At 41.2% G+C, this 9,491-nt stretch overlaps 1 protein-coding gene across 1 annotated transcript in view; it reads right to left on the reverse strand.

Annotated features, from left to right (window-relative positions):
• The window catches only part of tspan34b (tetraspanin 34b), a 42,179-nt gene extending 38,339 nt beyond the window's left edge, over positions 1-3,840 (reverse strand). The window contains exon 1 of the mRNA XM_060901531.1: positions 3,529-3,840. The gene's annotated coding sequence lies outside the window, so the exon portion shown is untranslated. The remainder of the gene's footprint in view (positions 1-3,528) is intronic.
• Positions 3,841-9,491: the final 5,651 nt, after the last annotated feature.

The following is a 9,491-nucleotide window of genomic DNA, read 5'->3' on the forward strand; positions in this document are numbered from 1 at the left end:
CAACCATAATAGTGGATATGGCGGCGCATGATGGGGATGCTGCGGCTATAAGCTCTCCCTACCTGTGCACGTTTTTTTATGTTTTTTGTGTGTATTTTTGCGTGTTGTTCGTCTGTACAAATGTCTGTACAAACGGTTTGTAGCGATTTCCATCGCATGCACAACATTCCGGACGAGATAACGAGACCAGCGGGGTCTCCGTAAATTGTTATCAGGTCTGGCAGGTGAAGAAGGCGGCGTCGGGAGAGGAAGCAAAAGCAAGGCTGCAGAGCCGGCCTGTTGACCAAGCTCAGAAAACAGCCACTCAAACCTCCACTGCCAAGCCTCTACCTCTCCAACGCCAGATCCATGGTAAACAAGACGGACGATTTGGAATTACAGCTGGAATTACCTTATTTTATTCTATAATCGGCTGGTCAGTGCTATACTAGACACTACTGATATATCTAGTATCAGTACTAGTACTCAATACTTAAGTGACTTACCCGTCCAATGAGGATTGTTATTTTCTTGTTTACAAGATGCCACATCTGAGGGGGGCTGACAAATCCTGAATTTCTGTAAAGATAACTGTCCAGAGATTTATAAGCACGCAGTGCTTCACCATTGAACAGCGAGGGAAAGTTAATGAGGTAATTATACACATCTGGGTATTCCACCTCTGGCAGTTCAATATCCACTGACACGGTCGTGAAAACTACGTCCGGTAATTGATAAGGGTCACTAATCTATAGGTTGTTTATTTTAGACATATATCTAGTTATCTGTTCATTAGAAAAATGAGCCATGTAGTCCATCGGTTGAAATTGATCCATTTTGTACACGAGTGCAGCAGTATTCAGCTGTGTTGTTGACCGACAAGATGGCAGCTGTTTACATTCCGGTCACGTGACTGCAAGAGGTCTATAACTTGAAGATTACTGTACACCAACACAGCCCATCTAACTTGAAGGAGTTGGAGCAGTTTTGCCTTGAAGAATGGGCAAAAATCCCAGTGGCTAGATGTGCTAAGCTAATAGAGACATACCCCAAGAGACTTGCAGCTATAATTGCAGCAAAAGGTGGCTCTACACAGTATTGACTTTGGGGGGGGGGGGGGGGGGGGGGGAAATACCTATGCATGCTCCAGATTTGGGTTGGGGTTTTTTTCTTTTCATCTTTAATTATTGTTTTTGTCACAATAAAACAACAATTTTTACCTTTAAAGTGGTAGGCATGTTGTGTAAACCAAAAATGGTACTAACCCCCCCAAAATCCACTTTAATTCCAGCTTGTAATGTGGCAAAACAGGACAAACACAGAGAGGAACACTTTTTCAAGACACTGCCACTCAGATCCGCAATGTAGTTCGTATGAAATATGACTCCCCCCCCCCCCCCAACAGAAGAAGGTAAACTTTTATCTTCAAGCCAACGTGTGATTTTCTTTTTATTATAGAGACATAAAGTACCCAAATTTATCAAAACAATTCATCAATTTCCTCATGAGTGATCTAGAGCTTTGTCACAGTTTTGGTTTTCCATGTCCCGGATGCAGCTCATATGAAATACGAGTGGTGCATTTCCCAGTAAAACACATATTAGGTAATTCTGCCTTGTCTAATGTTTAGGTTCATGGTTTTCCATTCATCATGCAAATATGTGGTTAAAAAAAAAAAACCTAAACCAGGAACTTGCATTTAAATACCTACCAGGCACCCCAGATGCATTGCAAGCATGCAACCTGCCAGTATCATAATCTATTCATCTTGTATCATATCTGTTAATCAGGCCTTATTCACAATCATTAATCCAATAATCTGAGAAGTTTTATACCAAATCATTTTATAAATTAATCTGTTTTTTATACTTATGCTCTTTATAGTAAATAGAGTCTACATATTTATTTTTGAAAACTTTCATTTAGGTGCCTCTAGAATGTAAAGGCAGTGATAATGCAGTGTATACACACACACACACACACACACACACACACACAATATATTATCAACAAAGAAATTATGCACATTCCATCAGGTTATTCATTCAACAAACTGCATCAGAATCATGATGCTCTAATATTTCAGGCAACAATTTTAAGCAGATGTACATTTTGACCAGAGAAGATGCTACAAAATGCTGACAACAACAATAATTCAACAAGATAGGGATTTTATTTGACACATCTGCTTTCATGTTGGGACTGTGGTGAACCATGAGGAATCATAGTGCATGAGCCAAGAGACAATGTTATGATGAAGAGCTTCTACTACCATTTCATTTCCAATAAACGTCACTGACTGTGTTGAATATTCTGAATTTGAGCTGTTGATGTTCAGTGTTGCTAAAATTCTGCCCAGAGTTGTTACCTTTATCACAGTCAGCAGTTATCATCATCATCTACCACTTCCTCCTGTTCTTCTCTGTTGGTCACAAAACTCTCCAGGAAAAGATCATTATCTGATCATAAGTTGCGTATGCCATGGGTGAAATGTCAGTCAGTCAAATGTCAATACATTTATTTGTAATTCCCTTTACAAAAGAAAGCACAAATTACATGGACCTGTTCTGGTTATATGTCAGCGTTTGTCTAGTGTTAGGTTAATCAGACCAACAATTAAATCTCAGGAGCTTTTAGCTGTGGGGGGGGGGGGGGGGGGGGGGGGGTTCCTCTCCATCTCCATAACACTGCCTTCTGCTTGCATGTATGTCCCGTATGCATAGAAACAGGAAACTTCCAGTGTCCACAGTCCATTTTGATAACACATTTGACCAGCTGGTGAGTTACTTCAGTGATTTATTAAGTACTCAGTCACATGTAATATCAAACCACTCAGTAAAAACAGAAACTAAGAACTGGAGGTTTGCTTCAGCATTTGATTTGCTTTACACATATGGCACGATGGCCACTGGAGTTTTGCATGAACGTTTGAATTAGTGAGTAACCACCTTCATGCTTTGTATAAACAAACAGCGGCAGAAGGCATTCAGTTTCTATCCTATTTTAAATGACGATTCAGGAGCTGGATGTGTAATTGCAATAGAACTAATGTACATTGCTCAAAACCACTGAGAAGACTTTTTTTTTGGGGGGGGGGATTTCTTTCCTGTTGTCCCTTTATTTGTTCTTTTTGTTATCGCTCTATTTCTGAGGTGTAATGAGCCAGCAAGTTCTAGGCACACCTGGTGACGGACGTTTCCTGGAGATGTCAACCTGTGGAGAACCCTTGAGAACCCAGAGATGGAAATGCCAAGCCAATTACACAATAGCAATTTGTAAACTGTTTGTAAGACACCTCCATTTTATATATATATATAAAAATATTATTATTATTATTATTATTATTATTATTATTAATGACTACAAGAATCAATTTCCATTATGGTAAGTGTTCATGGAAAATGTAGAGAGAAGCTTCAAACTCAAAATAACACAAATGTCAATTTGGGGTCGTCTGTGGTTGAATTCCAGAAGCAGCTTAATGCAAGGTTGACTGAACCTACTCCAGGAAAACGTATGTAATACAGAGTGAGCAAAATAGATTCTTACCTTTACCAAAGACTCGAAGAGAATGTAAGCTCCCAGGAGGCTGTGCTGGAGCTTAGAATTTCTGAAAACAGGGCTGAAAATACAAAAACACCAACTAGTCTTTTTTTTTTTTTTTTATACGTCTGCCTCTATCATTCTGGCTCAACAGCAGCAGGTTTACAATTGAGAGAGAGAGAGAGAGAGAGTGGGAGGAGAGAAGAGATGAAAGAAGTGGGTAGAAATGACGGTTCTCTGTTCCCTGTGGAGAAAGTCCCACCTGAGAAGGGAGGGGATGTATTGCGGTGGTGGCCATGACAATGGACAGGCTTGTTTGTATACACATCATACATCTCATGTTCACTAGTACAGAGAAGAATTTTATTAACCAAGCAAAGCTAAACAGTATGAGGTCACTACAGGACATGTGACTGCCGTTCAAGTTTATTTGTCATTTGTACAAAATTTCAGTGAGAACTGTACACTGAAATACTTGTTGTGAGGTTCAGGCTCTCTATAGCTGTGCAATAAAAACAATATATACCTCAGAAGATAAAGAAAGAGGGGAAAAGAATCATTTACAAATAACACAATTTTTCCACAAGGTCAGAATATTAATGTAAACAAGTCTGTGATGCCTCAGATTCATGTTCTTGGTTGAACGTGTGCGCTGAGGTGTTTTTCTACTCACCACAGTGGTTATTTTGAACCAGTCTCATGTTGAGCCACTCTCTCATCCTGTTGCTCACTGGATTTTTTTTTTTTGTACTTCTTTCTGTGGACACGCTAGAGACGGTCACACATTAAATCCCAGATCAGCAGTTTCTGAACCACACAAAACAGCCTGTCTTCCAAAAATAAGCATGCTGAGGTCAAAGTCATGGAGATAAAAAATTTTCCCCCTATTCTGATGTTTGATGTGAACATTAACTTGATTTTATGCACCGCACCGCTGCCTCATGATTTACTGATTTAGATAATTGCATGAATGAGCAGGGGTATAAAAGGATGAAAATTTTCAAAGTTCTCTAATTTAAGTGAAATTCAGTACATAAGATTACTGTTTCTATGCCCATCTGATGTCAATGTAGACTCAGATGGATTTACTATTTAATATTAGCTTAGGTTTATTAGTCATTAGTGCCATTGTTTATATCTGACTTGTACATACAGTACAAAACATTTTATTCCATTGTACCTGCGCAAGCAACAATGATTCAGCTACAGTGCTTGCAAAAGTATTCATACCCCTTGAACTTTTTCACATTTTTCCACCTTACAACCACGAACTTAAGTTTTTTATTGAGATTTTGTGTGATAGACCAACACAGGGGCGTCACGGTGGTGTAGTGGTTAGCACTGTCGCCTCACAGCAAGAAGGTCCAGGTTCGAGCCCTGTGGCCGGCGAGGGCCTTTCTGTGTGGAGTTTGCATGTTCTCCCCGTGGGTTTCCTCCGGGTGCTCCGGTTTCCCCCACAGTCCAAAGACATGCAGGTTAGGTTAACTGGTGACTCTAAATTGACCGTAGGTGTGAATGTGAGTGTGAATGGTTGTCTGTGTCTATGTGTCAGCCCTGTGATGACCTGGCGACTTGTCCAGGGTGTACCCCGCCTTTCGCCCGTAGTCAGCTGGGATAGGCTCCAGCTTGCCTGCGACCCTGTAGAAGGATAAAGCGGCTAGAGATAATGAGATGAGACCAACACAGAGTAGCACATAATTGTGAAGTGAAATGAAAATGATAAAATGGTCTTCAAAATTTTAAACAAATTAAAATCTGAAAAATGTGGTGTGCATTAGTATTCAGCCCCCTGTACTCTCATCTCATTATCTCTAGCCGCTTTATCCTGTTCTACAGGGTCGCAGGCAAGCTGGAGCCTATCCCAGCTGACTACGGGCGAAAGGCGGGGTACACCCTGGACAAGTCGCCAGGTCATCACAGGGCTGACACATAGACACAGACAACCATTCACACTCACATTCACACCTACGGTCAATTTAGAGAGTCACCAGCTAACCTAACCTGCATGTCTTTGGACTGTGGGGGAAACCGGAGCACCCGGAGGAAACCCATGCGGACACGGGGAGAACATGGAAACTCCGCACAGAAGGGCCCTCGCCGGCCCCGGGGCTTGAACCCAGGACCTTCTTGCTGTGAGGCGACAGTGCTAACCACTACACCACCATGCCGCCCCCGTACTCTGATACCTCTAAATACAATCCAGTGCAATCAATTGCCTTCAGAAGTCATCTAATTTGTTAATAGAGTCCTACTGTGTGTAATTTACTCTCAGCATAAATACACTTGTTCTGTGAAGGCCTCAGTGGTTTGTTAGAGAACACTGAAGAACAAACAGCATCATGAAGACCAAAGAACTCACCAGACAGGTCAGGGATAAAGTTCTGGAGAAGTTTAAAGCAGGGTTAGGTTATAAAAAAAATTATATTATATATATATATATATATATATATATATATATATATATATATATATATATATATATATATCCCAAGCTCTGAACATCTCAAAAAGCACTGTTCAATCCATCATTCAAAAATGGAAAAAAAGTATGGCACAACTGCAAACCTACCAAGACATGGCCGTCCACCTACAGTAAACTGACAGAGCGAGCAAAGAGGGCACTGGTCAGAGAAGCAGCCAAGAGGCCCATGATCACTCTGGAGGAGCTGCAGAAATCTACAGCTCAGGTGGGAGAATCTGTGCACAGGACAACTATAAGTCTTACGTTCCACAAATCTGGCCTTTTTGGAAGAGTGGTAAGAAGAAAGCCATTGTTGAAAGACAGCATAAGAAATGTAGGGGACACAGCAAACATGTGGAAGAAGGTGCTTTGGTCAGATCAGATGAGACCAAAGTTGAACTTTTTGGCCTAAAATGCAAAGTGCTATGTGTGGCAGGAAACTAACACTGCTCATCACCCTGCACACACCATCCCCACTGTGAAACATGGTGATGGCAGCATCATGCTATGGGGATGCTTTTCTTCAGCACAGACAGGGAAGCTGGTCAGAGTTGATGGGAAGATGGATGAAGCTAAATACAAGGCAATCCTGGAAGAAAACCTGTTGGAGGCTGCAAAAGACTTGAGACTGGGAAGGAGATTCACCTTCCAGCAAGACAATGACCCTAAACATACAGCCAGAGCTACAATGGAATGGTTTAGATCAAAGAATATTCATGTGTTAGAATGGCCCAGTCAAAGTCCAGACCTAAACCCCATTGAGCATCTGTGGCAAGACTTGAAAATTGCTGTTCACAGATGCTCTCCATCCAATCTGGCTGAGCTTGAGCTATTTTGCAAAGAAGAATGGGCAAAAATTTCAGTGTCTAGATGTGCAAAGCTGGTAGAGACGTACCACAAAAGACTTGCAGCTGTAATTGCAGCAAAAGGTGGCTCTACAAAGTATTGACACGGGGGGCTGAATACTAATGCACATCACATTTTTCAGATTTTTATTTGTTTAAAATTTTGAAGACCATTTATCATTTTCATTTCACTTCACAATTATATGCTACTCTGTGTTGGTTGATCACATAAAATCTCAATTTAAAAAAAAAAAAAAAAAAACAACTTAAGTTCATGGTTGTAAGGTGGAAAAATGTGAAAAAGTTCAAGGGGTATGAATACTTTTGCAAGGCACTGTATTCATGCTGTATTCATGTATTAAAGACAGATGGATTGAGAAGAAAGCATTATAATCCTCCCACTTTCATCATCATATTTTTACAAAAGGCTCATCCGGTTTTTACCCTTTCAGGTCAGGTCCACAACTAGAAAATCTGGTTTCATTATGAAGCCTACAAAGCTGGTCAACAAAGCAAGGCTAAATCAGATCGCCAGAACATCTTTTGTTATCCTGTGTTATATACAGTGGGGCAAAAAAGTATTTAGTCAGCCACCAATTGTGCAAGTTCTCCCACTTAAAAAGATGAGAGAGGTCTGTAATTTTCATCATAGGTACACTTCAACTATGAGAGACAGAATGGGGGGAAAGAATCCAGGAAATCACATTGTAGGATTTTTAATGAATTAATTGGTAAATTCCTCGGTAAAATAAGTATTTGGTCGCCTACAAACAAGCAAGATTTCTGGCTCTCACAGACCTGTAACAACTTCTTTAAGAGGCTCCTCTGTCCTCCACTCGTTACCTGTATTAACGGCACCTGTTTGAACTCGTTATCAGTATAAAAAGACACCTGTCCACAACCTCAAACAATCACACTCCAAACTCCACTATGGCCAAGACCAAAGAGCTGTCAAAGGACACCAGAAACAAAATTATAGACCTGCACCAGGCTGGGAAGACTGAATCTGCAATAGGTAAGCAGCTTGGTGTGAAGAAATCAACTGTGGAGCAATTATTAGAAAATGGAAGACATACAAGACCACTGATAATCTCCCTCGATCTGGGGCTCCACGCAAGATCTCACTCCGTGGGGTCAAAATGATCACAAGAACGGTGAGCAAAAATCCCAGAACCACACAGGGGGACCTAGTGAATGACCTGCAGAGAGCTGGGACCAAAGTAACAAAGGCTACCATCAGTAACACACTACGCCGCCAGGAACTCAAATCCTGCAGTGCCAGACGTGTCCCCCTGCTTAAGCCAGTACATGTCCAGGCCTGTCTGAAGTTTGCTAGAGAGCATTTGGATGATCCAGAAGAGGATTGGGAGAATATCATATGGTCAGATGAAACCAAAATAGAACTTTTTGGTAAAAACTCAACTTGTGTTTGGAGGAGAAAGAATGCTGAGTTGCATCCAAAGAACACCATACCTACTGTGAAGCATGGGGGTGGAAACATCATGCTTTGGGGCTGTTTTTCTGCAAAGGGACCAGGACGACTGATCCATGTAAAGGAAAGAATGAATGGGGCCATGTATCGTGAGATTTTGAGTGAAAACCTCCTTCCATCAGCAAGGGCATTGAAGATGAAACGTGGCTGGGTCTTTCAGCATGACAATGATCCCAAACACACCGCCCGGGCAACGAAGGAGTGGCTTCGTAAGAAGCATTTCAAGGTCCTGGAGTGGCCTAGCCAGTCTCCAGATCTCAACCCCAAAGAAAATCTTTGGAGGGAGTTGAAAGTCCGTGTTGCCCAGTGACAGCCCCAAAACATCACTGCTCTAGAGGAGATCTGCATGGAAGAATGGGCGAAAATACCAGCAACAGTGTGTGAAAACCTTGTGAAGACTTACAGAAAACGTTTGACCTCTGTCATTGCCAACAAAGGGTATATAACAAAAGTATTGAGATGAACTTTTGTTATTGACCAAATACTTATTTTCCACCATAATTTGCAAATAAATTATTTAAAAATCAGACAATGTGATTTTCTGGATTTTTTTTTTCTCATTTCCTCTCTCATAGTTGAGGTATACCTATGATGAAAATTACAGGCTTCTCTCATCTTTTTAAGTGGGAGAACTTGCACAATTGGTGACTGACTAAATACCGTATTTTTCGGACTATAAGTCGCACTTTTTTTCATGGTTCGGCTAGCCATGCGACTTATACTCCGGTGCGACGTATATGTTTTTTTTTTCACCGCGGAATAACTGGAGCTGATGCCAAGTCTGACGACAGCCACGCAGAAGAAGAGGAAACGGCGCTTCGTCTGCCGCTGGAGTTGGCAGAGTTGTTCAGAAGCGACACCGAGGATGAGGAATTCAATGGATTTGCTGATTTGGAGTGAAATCGCCAGCTTGATAAACTTGATTGACCTGTGTTTTATTATTAATGACAGGGCTATAGTTATTTAAATAAGTTATGTAATGATTTTAGGCAGTGTTTAATTTGTGAAGTGGGAGGTCCCGGAACGCAGGAGGTGGGTGGGTCCGGCGACTCAAAAAAAAAAAAAAAGGTGGGGGGTGGTTTACTATAACTTTACGCACACGCACTTATTGTGTGTGTAAAAAAAATAATAATAATATCAGACATTATGATCTTAGAAAACGCTTTAGTGA

The sequence above is a fragment of the Neoarius graeffei genome, chromosome 20, assembly GCF_027579695.1.
Source record: "Neoarius graeffei isolate fNeoGra1 chromosome 20, fNeoGra1.pri, whole genome shotgun sequence".
Classification (NCBI taxonomy): Eukaryota; Metazoa; Chordata; class Actinopteri; order Siluriformes; family Ariidae; genus Neoarius; species Neoarius graeffei.